The sequence below is a fragment of the Oryctolagus cuniculus genome, chromosome 10, assembly GCF_051225735.1.
Source record: "Oryctolagus cuniculus isolate XC-2025 breed Fujian yellow rabbit chromosome 10, ASM5122573v1, whole genome shotgun sequence".
Lineage (NCBI taxonomy): Eukaryota > Metazoa > Chordata > Mammalia > Lagomorpha > Leporidae > Oryctolagus > Oryctolagus cuniculus.
Genome location: NC_142876.1, coordinates 116,331,136 through 116,347,024, shown reverse-complemented (window position 1 = coordinate 116,347,024; position 15,889 = coordinate 116,331,136). Strand labels below are relative to the sequence as shown.

General features: G+C 44.5%; 1 protein-coding gene across 23 annotated transcripts in view; it reads right to left on the bottom strand.

The window, feature by feature from the left end:
- Window positions 1–15,889, bottom strand: part of TMCC1 (transmembrane and coiled-coil domain family 1) — a 223,321-nt gene that overhangs the window by 20,436 nt on the left and 186,996 nt on the right. The gene's annotated exons all lie outside the window — the stretch shown is intronic.

Here is a 15,889-nt window from a genome sequence, read left to right as displayed (position 1 = left end):
ACGGAAAAGTTATTCCCAAATCTCAGCACAGGTCATGACCTAGAATTCCTCCTGTCCCTGTTTCCCTCTTGAATACTATTGTCACACCAGTCTACTGTGCTCCAAGTAAAACAGATATAGTATATGAAAAAATATTTCCATCAGATATGAGGGTATTCTTTTGCTAGAGGATTTATTACAGTGTTTCTTTGAATAACAGTGTCCCCTTAGTGGATTTAAAAATGAATTAGTTCATATCCTTTAGCATTATTTGGCTGACAACTATATCTATGTAGAACAAGGTTATCTGCATTTCAAGTTAAGCATGTAAGAACATTTTGGTATTCAAACATCACTGTGATTCTGTTCTAGGCTTACAGACTATGGTCATATGAAAATGCTGGCAAGATGACGTATGTCAATGGCTAGATAGAAAAACCAAATTTTTATCATGGTTATCTTTTTAATCCAATCATGCCAAAGGTAATGGATCATTCTATTCTAGTAAGGACACTTAACTGGTAGTAGCTGGAGACGAGAAGAGGTAAGAATGGGAAGATATTGCTGAAAGAGGCAAAGGTGAATGTTGTTATACCACAAGGAACGGCGGTAAACCTGGGCGAGCTAACTCAGATAGGGACAGGAAGAGGTAAGTAATTAAACAAGCCAAGGTTCAATTCGGGTCTTTAACTGGATAAAACTCACAAAATGTAGTCTCCAAAAGGTTTTGTTAATCAAGGGACTGACTAGCCTTTCATATGGGTTAGAACCATTCAAAGGCAGTGCAGAAAAAGAAAAGCTGCTCAGATTTAAATGTTTAAACCTTCACACTTCAAAGCAGAGCTGGGAGAGGTCATGTTTCCCAAACTCAGGAGGGGAAAAAAAAAGGGTGCTGTTGGGTGTGGCTTGTGCTCCTGAAGCAGAGTAGGGCTCACAGAAAGACTTCAGACACTGCTCCCAGCTGAGCAGTAACAGAAACCATAATAAAACAACTTAGAGCACTATAAATTCCCAGTTCAAGTGTTAGATGACAAGTTTACCATCTTAAAACATCGTATTCCCTTTCTGTGTATAAGTAGTCTACAAAAACCTATCTAGAGGTTACCCCCTCCCCTACCCCATATTTCATAATACACCAAGTCTGAAACGTGCATCGGTTGCAGTAACTTTCTTTTTCCGTGAGGATATATTGCCTCGTGGCCATCTGATCAGGAATTATGCTGACCTCTGAGCTTTAAACACATTTAGTTCCTTACTGAATTCAGTATACTACTACTGATGTGAATAAAAACAGTATTTTCTCTCTAGATGAACAAGTTAGCAATATAAAGTCAAAAGATAATTTAAGACTGAAATTCATGACAAAATGACATCATGCTCGACTACTTAATAAAAAACAGAGTATCTGGAATAAAGACTGTTTGCTGTCACTTCCTCCTTCCGCCTGATGCTCCTGGGGGCAAGTGACAGAGCCAGAGGCAGGGAGGAGAAGCCAGAGTTCCAGACAGTCCAGTTACCAAGACTTGCAACAACAGCTCTTCAAAATCCATTTTCTAGCCGGCGCCGCGGCTCACTAGGCTAATCCTCCACCTTGCGGCGCCGGCACACCGGGTTCTAGTCCCGGTCGGGGCGCCGGATTCTGTCCCGGTTGCCCCTCTTCCAGGCCAGCTCTCTGCTGTGGCCAGGGAGTGCAGTGGAGGATGGCCCAAGTACTTGGGCCCTGCACCCCATGGGAGACCAGGAGAAGCACCTGGTTCCTGCCATCGGATCAGCGCGGTGCGCCGGCCGTGGCAGCCATTGGAGGGTGAACCAACGGCAAAGGAAGACCTTTCTCTCTGTCTCTCTCTCTGTCCACTCTGCCTGTCCAAAAAAAAAAAAAAAAAAAATCCATTTTCTTCAGTGCTCGAAGTTTTCTAGACTGTAGAAAATTCTCATTGTTCCATTTCTTTTTTTTTTTTTTTTTTTTAATTTTTGATAGGCAGAGTGGACAGTGAGAGAGAGAGACAGAGAGAGAAAGGTCTTCCTTTTGCCGTTGGTTCACCCTCCAATGGCCGCCGCTGCAGCCGGCGCACCGCGCTGATCCGATGGCAGGAGCCAGGATCCAGGTGCTTTTCCTGGTCTCCCATGGGGTGCAGGGCCCAAGCACCTGGGCCATCCTCCACTGCACTCCCTGGCCATAGCAGAGAGCTGGCCTGGAAGAGGGGCAACCGGGACAGAATCCGGTGCCCCGACCGGGACTAGAACCCAGTGTGCCGGCGCCGCAAGGTGGAGGATTAGCCTATTGAGCCACGGCGCCGGCTCATTGTTCCATTTCTTTCGGAATGCAATTTCAGATCCCAGAACTGCAGTATACAATAGGACCCTAATGGAGTCCTTAGTTTTAAAATCAGCTCAAAGAGCACCATGATACAAAGAACAACAAACCTAATGAACACTATCTAATACTGCTCCAAGCTTATGCATGCTCGGCTTTCTTTGTTAGGTTCTGATATTTACATAGCATTAGTTTACATGCACTCTGTAGACTTTCTTTAGATCAAGTTTAACTTAATCTGGAGGATCAACATTGATCACAGTGTTTAGGGACTTGTATCAAGGTTTGATTACGTCTCTAAAATTGAAAAAACACCACACTATATTTTCAGTACAGTTAATTATTTACAAAGAATTGCATTTTAGATGTGATTTTGTTTCCCTCCATAGTAACTGAAGAAATAAAACAACTGTCTTTCGCCTGATTTCTGTTCTACCTAGGCATGCAGAGCCGCAGTATACAGTCCCACAAACGACTCCTACTCAGAACTATCTACAGGCCTGTGAGAGGACAGCTGACAGACGCAAGGTCTTCAGCCTCCAAAGAAAAATACATCCACGCAGTTTCGGAAGGAACTAGGAATCACTGCATGACTTGGGAACGTCTCCCAATTCCCCCACGCAGTATTCTTAAAAAGGTGGGAGATGCTGAGATACAATGGAGAGAATGAAGAAAAAGGGAGAGTGGATGGCAGACGAGGAAGGGGAAAGGTGTACCAAGCCACACAGTCACAGAACAAGAGAGCAGAATACCTCTTCTTGAGCTGTGAACAAAGTGGATGTCTACGCTTCATGCAGGAATACTCGGCACTGAAAAGGATGACTTAGCTGTGAATTGTGAATGCACCAATTGAAAAGTTCTTCACTTTTTCAATAACTCTCATTAGCAATTAGGTTGTTCTATGTAACAGCAACGTCAGATTGCAGGGGCGGGTGACTGGTATAGCTGTTAAAATGCTCGTGTCCCAGGTACAAGTTTCTGGGTTCAACACTGGATAATCAGTTCCGACTCCCAATTCCAGTTTCCTCCCAATGCAGACCCTGGGAGGCAGCGGTGATGGCCTGGGTGGCTGGGTCCCTATCACGCATGTGGAAGACATGGCTCGGGTTCTGGGCTCCTGGACTCAAGCTGACCCTACTAATTGGGGGAATTAGAGGAGTGAACCAACAATGGGAGCTCACTTTCTCTCTGCCTCTTGAATAAATAAATTAAAAATAAAATTAGATTCCTAATTCATTCTACACAACTAAATTCCAGATGTAACAAGCAAAATTTGAAAATCTTTCAAGGGCAGTATCAGAAAATAGGAAAGAATTTACACAATACACAGAAGGCACAAAACAACATTATTGAAATCTGGCTCCCCTTAGTGCGGCACCAAAGCATACGATCTGATGTAAACTGTTTGGCTTCAAATACGACTTTGTTTCTCACCACGTGATCCCTGGTACTCCACCTCTGTTTCCACTTTGTCCAAAGTAAAGTGGGTATAACATTAATGCTCACTTTAGATGACTTGTGAGGGTGCAATCAGTCAGAAAGTGTAACAGTGCTTAGAACAGCCAGCACCTGGGGGCACACGGCAAGCTGTTAGCATTGGCTAACATTCCTGTACCATGAGTGATTTTTTTTTTTTGACAAGCAGAGTGGACAGTGAGAGAGAGAGACAGAGAGAAAGGTCTTCCTTTGCCGTTGGTTCATCCTCCAATGGCCGCCGCGGCCAGCGCACCGTGCTGATCCGAAGGCAGGAGCCAGGTACTTATGTGTCTCCCATGGGATACAGGGCCCAAGTACTTGGGCCATCCTCCACTGCACTCCCTGGCCACAGTAGAGAGCTGGCCTGAAAGAGGGGCAACCGGGACAGAATCTGGCGCCCCAACCGGGACTAGAACCTGGTGTGCCGGTGCCACAAGGTGGAGGATTAGCCTAGTGAGCTGCGGCACCGGCCAGTGAGTGACTCTTAAAAATTTAAGAATTAAAAGATTTCAGAATATACTCTAAAATCTTTCACATTTTAGGCATAAACAAGGGGCATGCAGTCTGAAGTAAAGGCATAAAGTAACTCAACAATAAGCCTATTAAAAAGATAGTATTATCCCTAATTTAAAATAAACGGACTGCAAAATGCTTCCTGGTTATCACAAGGCAGGATGAAGACAACAGCAGCACTCAATAGGGTGTCTTTTCTGTCCATATCCTGAAGAGCATCCATTTCTGAACACACCCTCCTGGGAAATGGCTACACCCGGGAGCAAGGCCTGCCCCGTCACAGCTGTGGTTAGCATACATTCTGATTACTCACTGTAAGCATGGCAGTGTGCTAAAAAGCCAGGTGACTGTCAGAAGCCATGATTCTGATCTAACTGTGGCAGTAGCAAGCTTATTATAATGCTTCGTCTGCACTCTGACCTTTATTATCTGCCAGACTTAAGTGATCTATTAACAGATATGGATTAACTGATTAGAAAACAACCCAAGAGAAAATTTAAACAGTGACACCTTTAAAACACTGATTCATCCACGAGTCATTCAGGGAAGAATATTCGGATAGTAGGGTTAGAGGAAAAGGGGTACAGAGTAGGAAAATTTTTGCAATTTATTGAAAACAAATAGATATTGAATATTTTGGCTTTTCCCCCCTCCTAAAAGTGGTTTTCTCCATAGTGAATTTTTAAAAAAGATTTATTTACTTGAAAGGCAGAGAGAGAGAGAGAGAGAGAAACAATCTTGTACCCGCTGGTTCACTTCCCCAAATGGCCCCAACAGCTAGGATGGCTGGGCTGGTCTGAAGCCAGGAGCCAAGAGCTTCTTCTGGGTCTCCCATATGGGTGCAGGGGCCCAAGGACTTGGGCCATCCTGCACTGCTTTCCCAGTCACATTAACCAGGGAGCTGGTTCAGAAGTGGAGCAGCCAGGACTCAAACTGGCACCCATATGGGATATCAGGACAGTAGGCAGCTGCTTTACCAGCTTTACCAGCTATGCCAGTCACCATAGTGAATTTTTTAAAAAAACTTAGAGAATTTATCTCCCACTTAATGGGGCCACTCTCCAAATGCCTGCAACACCTGGGGCTGAGCCAGGCTGATGTTAATGGAAGTCAATCTGGGTCTCCTATATGGGTGGTAGAGATCCAAGTATTGAGGCAAGCACCTGCTGCCTTGGTAACTCCAGGTATGGGATGTGGGCATTCCAAGTGGCCTCTTAACTGCTGCACCAAACGTTTACTCCAGATTATGTAGAGGCAGGAACAGATCCTGCCTTTGGAGTCAGCTCTGATTTGAACTTTGCGCCATCATCTCTTTGAGGCTTGTCTTGCCAACAACTCCCCCATATCTCATCTGGATTGTGAATATTTTTCATCCAGCTCCATTGTTGTGCTACAGAGATGCCACACCTGTGCCTAACCACCTTAAGTACATTGCAGCAATCACATTTTCTCATCTTTACACAGAACTTGGATTACATGTAACAGTCTTAGTTGCACGGAGAGGTGTCTGACTTACCACAGAGGGTTCTTCAAATCCTGCTCGCCTCTGTATATTTCCTTAATTTTATAAAGTTTGAAAAAGCACTGATACATGTTTTGCTTAAGACAATAATCATGGTCATTTCTGAAGTTAACATTGTATCTCAAAATTCCTTTTTGTATTGAGTTACTTAAGGCTCCATTCTCTTTCCTACCACTAGCCCTTTTCAGGTCCCTGTTTCACAAAGAATGACGTTTAACATCATTTCATGGGTGATAATACTTATGTAATAGAGAGCAAAGGACATGCTCCTTAAGATATGAATTCCGGTTGAATTTGCCCACCAGCTCTGTAGTTAAAAGATCCCACTATGTGCCTTGGCAAAATGACTAAACAACTATATCATGGATCACTTGGGAATATTGGGAACCTCAGATTTAAAGTCCATACATGCTAAGGACACGGCATGCTGTTCACACACTTCCTGGCCCCTTCTGGCTGCTCCGAGTATGCTCTGAAGACTCAGTTCAGGTGTAACCTCTACCAGGACATCTTCTGCGACAACCTACCTCTCCCAGCCGATTCAACGGCCCTTCCTTTATATTCCCAAATATCTTGGAATGTATTTCCATCATTGTTCTTAGCACACTACCCTGAAATGATTGACTGATTTGTCTCTAAATTGACTCAAGCTCCTGAGGACAGGGATCATGTTACATTTATCTTTTGTACCCCAAGAAGCTACCACGATCCTGGTACAAAGAAGACAGCAGTGAATATCTGTTACAAATGCTCAGCACAATCTCTGTAGCATGATACTTGCACATCTCACAGGTCATGCAATGCTTGAACCTCTGTAACTACAAATGGAACAAACTCCAGGGCTTGTATAGAAAAAGAGCTCCCAACAGATGATACTCTTCCCTCCCAAGGCCAGTGGGGAAAAATCACTGATTAGGCTGAATATCAATTTAGATGATTAACTTCTTATCTGGCCCACATGCTCCAACTCAACTGCAAAATATCCATTGTAAGATCTAGGGCCGATGCTCTGAAATGGCTTTGTCATGGAAGGACCAATTTCTTGGCTTATGAGGGACAGACACTGCTGAGAGTCAGCACTGCCAGGCGTACTTCAGGGCCTGATGTTTGGACTTAACGGATCCATAGAAGTCTACTCAGGTGACTTATGCGCTTTTCAACAAAGCTTGACAAGAATGCGCCCTGTGTACAGGGCCGGTGCTAAGCACTGGAGATGCAGGAAAGAGTTTAGCTCCTAAGGGGCCTGCAATCCTAGCCGTGATAAGTGAACAACATCCTGCTCTGTTATGAGCAGACTGAGTGAGAAAGGAACCTAGGAGCTCACCCGGTTAAGAAATTTTATTGAGTAGCAGATTTTAAGAGAAAGATCTTTCCCTGAGACTTAAAAACAATAAATAAGTGAGATACTACAGCCAAAGAGGAATGTACTGTTAACTTCACCACAGTTATAAATATCAGTTCACATGAACCATGGGAACTATCCATGCGGAGACATCATGCCAGAGATGTCAGGAATGCCAGAGGAGGCAGTGGACGTAGTGGCACAGAAGGTGAAGCCACTGCTTGGGATGCTGTACCCCACTGTCCCTTAGAGTCAAGGCTACTCTTGAGCTTTCAATCTAACTTCCTTATAAGGTGTCTGGGAGGCAGAGTATGATAGTCCAGCTACTTAGCTTCTTGCCACCCATGTGGCAGACCCAGGAATTCGTGGCTGAGCCTTGGCTGTTGTGGGCATTTTGGGAGTAAACCAGCAGATGAAAGATCTCTCTTTCTCTGTCACTCTGCCTTTCAAACACACAAACAAAAATAGAATGCCAGACAAGGACATACTGATGAACAACTAGAACAGATGATTCAAGTTTCCTTCTAATTCCCAGATCACAACTATTGTTAAAAAAGAACAGTGCCTCGGGGCCGGTGCTGTGGCGCACTAGGTTAATCCTCCACCTGTGGCACCGGCATCCCATATGGGCACTGGGTTCTAGTCCCAGTTGCTCCTCTTCCAGTCCAGCCCTCTGCTGTGGCCTGGGAAAGCAGAGAAGATGGCCCAAGTGCTTGGGCCCTGGCACCCGCGTGAGAGACCAGGAAGAAGCACCTGGCTTTGGATTGGCATAGCTCTGACCGTTGCGGCCATTTGTGGAGTGAACCAATGGAAGGACAATCTTTCTCTCTGTCTTCTCTCACTGTCTGTAATTCTACCTGTCAAATAAATAAATAAATAAATAAAAATCTTAAAAAAAAATAGAATAGTGGCTCAGGCTATGATATTAACAAGTCATTCTCTCAAGATTTACAATAAAGCATTTGACTAGTCTGAAACATACAAATCTGTTAACATGAGGTAATGTTAAAACACTCTTTTCGGGGCTGTTACTGTGGCATAGCTGGTAAAGCCACCGCCTGCAGTGCTGACATCCCATATGGGCACTGGTTCGAGGCCCGGCTGCTCCACTTCTGATCCAGCTCTTATGCTATGGCCTGGGAAAGCAGTGGAGGATGGCCCAAGTCCTTGGGGCCCTGTACCCACGTGGGAGACCCAGAAGCTGCTCCTGGCCCCTGGCTTCAGATTGGCACAGTTCCGGCCATTGCAGCCATCTAGGGAGTGAAGTAGCAGATGGAAGACCTCTCTTTCTCTCTGCCTCTCTGTAATTCTGTCTTAAAAAACACTCTTCTGCCTAGGGAGATTACTGACACCATAAATAAGAGTGTCAAATTGTTAAGTCAACAACAGGAGTCACTGTGCACTTATTCCTCATGTAGGATCTCTGTCCTTAATGTGTTGTTCAATGTGAATTAACGGTATAACTAGTACTCAAACAGTACTTTACATTTTGCGTGTCTGTGTGGGTGCAAACTGATGAAATCTTACTTAATATAAACTAAATTGATGTTCTGTATATAAAGAGAATTGAAAATGAATCTTGATGTGAATGGAATGGGAGAGGGAGCGGGAGATGGGAGGGTTGCGAGCAGGAAGGAAGTTATGTGGGGAAAAAGCCATTGTAATCCATAAACTGTACTTTGGAAATTTATATTTACTAAATAAAAGTTTAAAAACCTACTCTTCTATTCGCTGATCACGTGCTAGCCAGGAAGAGGAAAGAGTGACTGAGAACCATGCATTCACTGCTGAGATTTTAAATGTGTATAAAATGCATGGGCAGGTAAGTTAGTCTGACTATAGAACTCCACCAGTGAGCTCCCCTTCACAATTCCTGCTACAAATATGGTACATTTATGACATAAGCTTCACTAAAACAAAAGATTTTATTTTTAGCAATTTTGATAAGCAAAATTCTAAAGTAATGAAAAAACTCCACAAAGCTCATTGGGGTCTGTGATAGTCTGGCTCTCCCTGAGCTGGTTATGATTTGTTAGGTAGCTTGTGAAGATCAAAGGCTCCAAGGATGGGCTGTACAAACTGTAACTCCAACCCCATTAAGGGCCTAATTACTCCTCTTGCTCTTAGTAATAATTTATTTGCTGATGACTACTAAACATGCAGCTCCATCCCACACAACCCTTAATTCTAGACTCACAAAACAACTACCTACCGTATCATTTCAAATTTATTATGTTCCCAATATCCTCCAAACCTGTTCCTTTTAGTTGCTCTCATCTCAGCTAATGGCTACTACATTGTCCCACTTGCTGTGATCCAAACCCCTAGAGTCACTTTGGTCCCTTTTTCTTTCACTCTATCAGTTAACATTAATAATCACAGTTGCTAATACAGACAGTACTTACTGTGTGCTAAGTACTACTCTGAATCCTTTTATGTTTACCAACTGGTTTAATTCTTACAACAACATTACAAATGCTATTTATCCTCCTCCTATTTATTCATTTGAAAGGCAGAGTAACAGAGAGAAAAATAGAGAGCTCTTCCATCTGCTGCTTAACTCCCCAAATGGCTGCAATGTCCGGGGCTGGTCTGGGCACAAGCCCGGACCTCCATCCTGGTCTTTCTCATGGGTGGCAGAGACTCAAGCACTTGAGGCATCATCTGTTGCTTTCCCAGGTTTATTAGCAGGAAGCTAACCAGCATTCTGATGTGGGATGCCAGCATTGCTGGTGGTAGCTTAACCCACTTTGCCACAATGCTAGTCCTTTTATCCTCTTTTTACAGCTAGGAAAATCAAAGCATAGGGGCTGGTGCTGTGGCGCAGTGGGTTAAAGCCCTGGTCTGCAGTGCCGGCATTTCCAGTTCAAGTCCCGGCTGCTCCACTTCCGATCCAGCTCTCTGCTATGGCCTGGGAAGATGGCCCAAGTCCTTAGGCCCCTACACCCACGTAGGAGACCTGGAGGAATCTCCTGGCTTCGGATTGGTGCAGCTTCCACTTTTGCAGCCATCTGACCTTTCTTTCTCTCTTTGCCTCTCTGTAACTGTGCCTTTCAAATAAACAAAAGAAGAAAAGAGGGGAGGGGAGGGGAGGGGAGAGAGGAGAAAAGACCCCAGGAGCAAAGGCAGTCAAAGCCAAAATTAACAATTGGGATTGCATCAAACTGAGAAGTTTCTGTACGGCAAAAGAAACAGTCAGGAAAGTGAAGAAGCAACCAACAGAATAGGAAAAAACATTTGCAAACTATGCAACAGATAAAGGATTAATAACCAGAATCTACAAAGAGATCAAGAAACTCAACAACAAAACAAGTAACCCACTTAAGAGATGGGTCAAGGACCTCAATAGACATTTTTCAAAAGAGGAAATCCAAATGGCCAACAGACACATGGAAAAATGTTCAGGATCACTAGCAATCAGAGAAAGGCAAATCAAAACCACAATGAGGTTTCACCTCACCTCGGTTAAAATGGCTCACATTCAGAAATCTACCAACAACAGATACTGGCGAGGATGTGGGGAAAAAGGGACACTAACCCACTGTTGGTAATGCAAACTGGTTAAGCCACTATGGAAGTCAGTCTAGAGATCCCTCAGAAATCTGAATATAACCCTACCATACAATCCAGCCATCCCACTCCTTGGAATTTACACAAAGGAAATTAAATTGGCAAACAAAAAAGCTGTCTGCACCTTAATGTTTATTGCAGCTCAATTCACAATAGCTAAGACCTGGAATCAACCCAAATGCCCATCAACAGTAGACTGGATAAAGAAATTATGGGACATGTACTCTACAGAATACTATATAGCAGTAAAAAACAATGAAATCTGTTAATTTACAACAAAATGAAGGAATCTGGAACACATCATGCTGAGTGAAATAAGCCAGTCCCAAAGGGACAAATATCATATGTCTTCCCTGATCGGTAACAACTAACAGACACCAAAAAGGAAACCTGTTGAAGTGAAATGGACACTATGAGAAACAGTGACTTGATCAGCCGTTGTCCTGGCTGTTGATGAACAACTTAATATTTTATCCCTTTTAGTATTTTTTTTGTCCTACTTAATACTATTGGTTGAACTCTGTAATTAACACACAATTATTCTTAGGTGTTGAAATTTAACTGAAAAGTGATCTCTGTTAAATTTAAGAGTGGGAATTTGAGAGGGAGGAGATGTACAATTTGGGACATGCTCAAGCTGACTTGCCCCAAATGGTAGAGTTAGAAACATGCCAGGGGATTCCAATTCAATCCCATCAAGGTGGCATGTACCAATGCCATCTCACTAGTCCAAGCGATCAATTTCAGTTCACAATTGATCATAATGATAGGTCTAAGAGTCAAAGGGATCACATAAACAAGACTAGTGTCTGCTAATACTAACTGACAGAATCAAGAAGGAGAGAACGATCCAACATGGGAAGCAGTTCACACAGCAGACTCATAGAATGACAAATGCCCTAAACAGCACTCTGGCCTCAGAATTAGCCCTTAAGGCATTCGGATATGGCTGAAGAGCCCATGAGAGTATTTCAGGCATGGAAAGCCAAGACACTCTGGCAAACAAAACAAAACAAAACAAAAAACCACCTAAATGAAAGATCTCTGTGAGTGAGATCCCAGTGGAAAGAATGGGCCATCAGAGAAGGAGGTACCTTTCTCTGAAGGGAGAAGAGAACTTCCACTTTGACTATGACCTTGTCTAAATAAGATTGGAGTTGACAAACTCAAAATGCTTACATAGCCTTGGCAACTCATGACAAGAGCCTAGGGTGATTACTTACACCATAAACAAGAGTGTCAATTTGCTAAGTCAACAACAGGAGTCACTGTGCACTTACTCCTCATGTAGGATCTCTGTCCTTAATGTGTTGTACAATGTGAAGTAATGCTGTAACTAGTACTCAAACAGTATTTTACACTTTGTGTTTTGGTGTGGGTGCAAACTGATGAAATCTTTACTTAATATACACTAAACTGATCTTCTGTATATAAAGAGAATTGAAAATGAATCTTGATGTGAATGGAATGGGAGAGGGAGTGGGAGATGGGAGGGTTGCGAGTGGGAGGGAAGTTATGGGGGGGGAAGCCATTGTAATCCATAAACTGTACTTCGGAAATTTATATTTATTAAATAAAAGTTATAAAAAAGAAAAAAAAAGTACAGAGAATTTAAGTTGTCCAAGATCATAAAGTTAAAGAGATCCTTGGCAGAGGCTGGCGCTGTGGTGCAGCACATTAAGACTCCGCCTATGACACTGGCATCCCATGTGGGTGCCGGTTCAAGATCCTGCTATTCCATTCCCATCCAGTTCTCTGCTAACGTGCCTGGGAAAGCAACAGAAGATGTTCTAAGTGCTTGGGCCCCTGCCCCATCCCTGGCTGTTGCAGTCATTTGGGGATTGAACTAGCAGATGGAAACTCTGTCTCACTCTGTCCTCTCTCTGTAACTCTGGATTCCAAATAAAAAAGAACCAAAACCAAAACAAATACCAAAACAAAAACAGGAAGTACTTGGCAGAGCCAGTGTCTGACAGTGGCAGACAAGTCTGGCTGCAGAGTCTACGTTGCTACCTGCTGTGGACACTGCATTGCCTCAACAAATGTCTGGGGATCTACTTGATAAAGAGATGCAGAATCCGACCACTTCTCACTGAAGCTCCACTGCTGCAGAGAGCTGGATCAGAAGTGGAGCAGCTGGGTCTCAAACCAGCGCCCATAAAGGGTGCTGGCACCACTGGTGGCGGCTTTACCTGCTATGCCATAGCGCTGGCTCCAACAATATCTTTCTGATCAATTCATGGCACACGGGCAGACTGGCACTTTTAAAACAAATCAGACTGCAACACTTCTATACCTAAAATTTTCCAATGGGTTTCTATCTCAGGCAGAGTTAAAAATCATAGCTTTTTATTTTTATTTTTATTTTTATTTTTTGACAGGCAGAGTGGACAGTGAGAGAGAGAGACAGAGAGAAAGGTCTTCCTTTGCCGTTGCTTCACCCTCCAATGGCCACCGCGGCCGGCGCGCTGCGGCCGGCGCACCACGCTGATCCAGTGGCAGGAGCCAGGAGCCAGGTGCTTTTCCTGGTCTCCCATGGGGTGCAGGGCCCAAGCACTTGGGCCATCCTCCACTGCACTCCCTGGCCACAGCAGAGAGCTGGCCTGGAAGAGGGGCAACCGGGACAGAATCCAGCGCCCCAACCGGGACTAGAACTCGGTGTGCCGGCGCCGCTAGGCGGAGGATTAGCCTAGTGAGCCGCGGCGCCGGTAAAAAATCATAGCTCTTAACAATGGCCTAAAATGACCAACAAGCCCTTCATACATGACGACAGCTGCACCACAGCGTTCCCATCCTGATTTACCTCACCCCTTACGCTGCTCCTGCTGCACCGGTACAGTGTGGACTCAGGTGCATTTCAGCATTCCTCTGCCTGAACGCGCTTCCCTCAGGCACCACGCACGACTCGCTTCATCAACTCCTTCCAGTCTTTGCTTCAAAGTCACCTTATAATAAGGGCTTCTCTGACTGCCTATTTAAAACCACAACCTATACTGTCACTATGAATATCTTCTTCCTTTCTAGAAAGAACTGTTGACTTTCTGATATATGGCATTTATTTATCATCAACTAGAATGTAAGGTCCATGCAGGGAGAAATTTCTATGTTTTGTAACAACTGAAGCAGTACACAGCACTTAGTAGCTGCTCAGATATTTGTCGAATGAATGAAAATATTTCCTGTTTATTCAGAACACGTTTGGGTGTGCCTATTTCCCATTCTTTCATTATAATCTGAAATATTTCTGTTTATTATCTTACCAAGATTACTTGTAACTTCCTTCATCTGTGTTACGGCAGGATCTTACTCAAACACTGACTTCTTGAAGCTTCCTGAAGTAACTTATTGTAATACCTCAGAATTATTTGCTGGAGTGGGTATTTGGTGGTTGAGACATGCTCAGGATGCCTGTATTTCATACAGAGTGCCTGCTTAGAATCCTGGTTCCTCTGCTTCTATCCAGCTTCCTGCTAATGCACACTCTGCGAGGCAGCAGGTAATGGTTCAAGTATTTGGGTCCCTGCCACCCACTTAGGAGCCCTGGATTGAATTCTGGGCTTCTGGCCTCAGAATGGTCCTGCCCCAGCTATTGCAGGAATCTGAAGGAATGAAGGAGTAGGTGGAAGATCTCTCTGCAGCTCTGCTGCTAACCCAATTCCAACTTTTGGCTAATGCTAACCCTGAGAGGCAGCAGGCAGATGGCTCTAGTAGTTGGGTACCTGCCATCCAAGTTGGAGATCTGGACTGAGTTCTAAGCTCCTGGCCTCGGTCTATCCCGGCTGTGGCTGGTGTGGACATCTGGTGAGTAAATCAGTGGATAGAAGATCTGTTTCTCGGGGCTGGTGAGTGGCATAGTGGGTTAAGCTGCCACTTGCAATACTGGCATCCCACAGAGTGCTGGTTCAAGTCCTGACTGTTCCACTTCTAACGCAGCTTCTTGCTAATGTGCCTGGGAAAGCAGCAGAGAATAGCCCAAGAATTTCAGTCCCTGCACCCATGTGGGAGAACTGAAAGAAGCTCCTGGCTCCGGTCTGACCCGGTTCCAGCTGTTGTGGCCATCTGGAGTGAATCAGTGGATGGAAGAGCTCTCTCTCTCTCTAACTCTGCCTTTCAAATGAAAACATAAACCTTAAAAAAAAAAAAAACAAAACAAAACTGTGTTTCTCTTTCTAAAAATAAAATATTTTTAAAAAAGCATTCACCGGGGCCGGCGTGGTGGTGCAGACGGTTAAGCTGTTATCTATGATGCCAGCATCCCTCATCGGAGCACTGGTTCAAGTCCTGGCTCTGCTGCTGATCCAGCTCACTGATAAAGTGCCTAGGAAAGCAGCAGAAAATGACCAAAGTACTTGTGTCCCTACCACCCACATGGGAGATCAGAATGGAATTCCAGGCCCTTGGCTTCAACCTGGTCCAGCCCTGGCTGTCGCAGTCATCTGAGGAGCAAACCAGAGAATGGAAGACCTTGATATCTCTGTGTGTGTCTCTGTGTGTCCCTCTCTCTCCCTCCTGCCCGCCCTTCTTCCCTCCCTCCCTCCCTCTGTTACTGTGCCTTTTTTTTTTTTAAGAGATTTTATTTATTTGAAGATAGAGTTACAGAGAGAGGTTAGACAGAGAGAGGTCTTGCATCCGCAGGTTCACTACCCAGATGGCCACAACGGCCAGAGCTGGGCCGATCCGAAGCCAGGAGCCAGGAGCTACCTCCGGGTATCCCACGTGGGTGCAGGCACCCAGGACTTGGGCCATCTTCTACTGCTCTCCCAGACCACAGCAGAGAGCTGGATCGAAAGAGGAGCAGTTGGGACTATAACTGGTGCCCATATGGGATGCCGGCGCTTCAGGCCAGAGCTTTAACCTGCTGCACCACAGTGCCAACCCCATTCTGCCTTTCAAATAAAAAAAAATAAATATTTAAAGAATAAAAAAGATTTTGCCTCAAGGCAGGCATTTGGCACAACAATTAAAATGAGATGCCTGTATCTCATCCCATACCTGAGTGCCTGGGCTAAGTCCCAGCTCCCCTCTCCATTCCAGCTTCCTGCTAATGTACACACTGTGAAGTAGCAAGTAATGGATCAAGTACTTGCGTCGCTGTCATCGATGTAGGAAGCTCGAAATGATTTCCAGGCTCTTGGCTTTGGCTGGCTCCAGCCCTGGCTGTTTCAGGAATCCA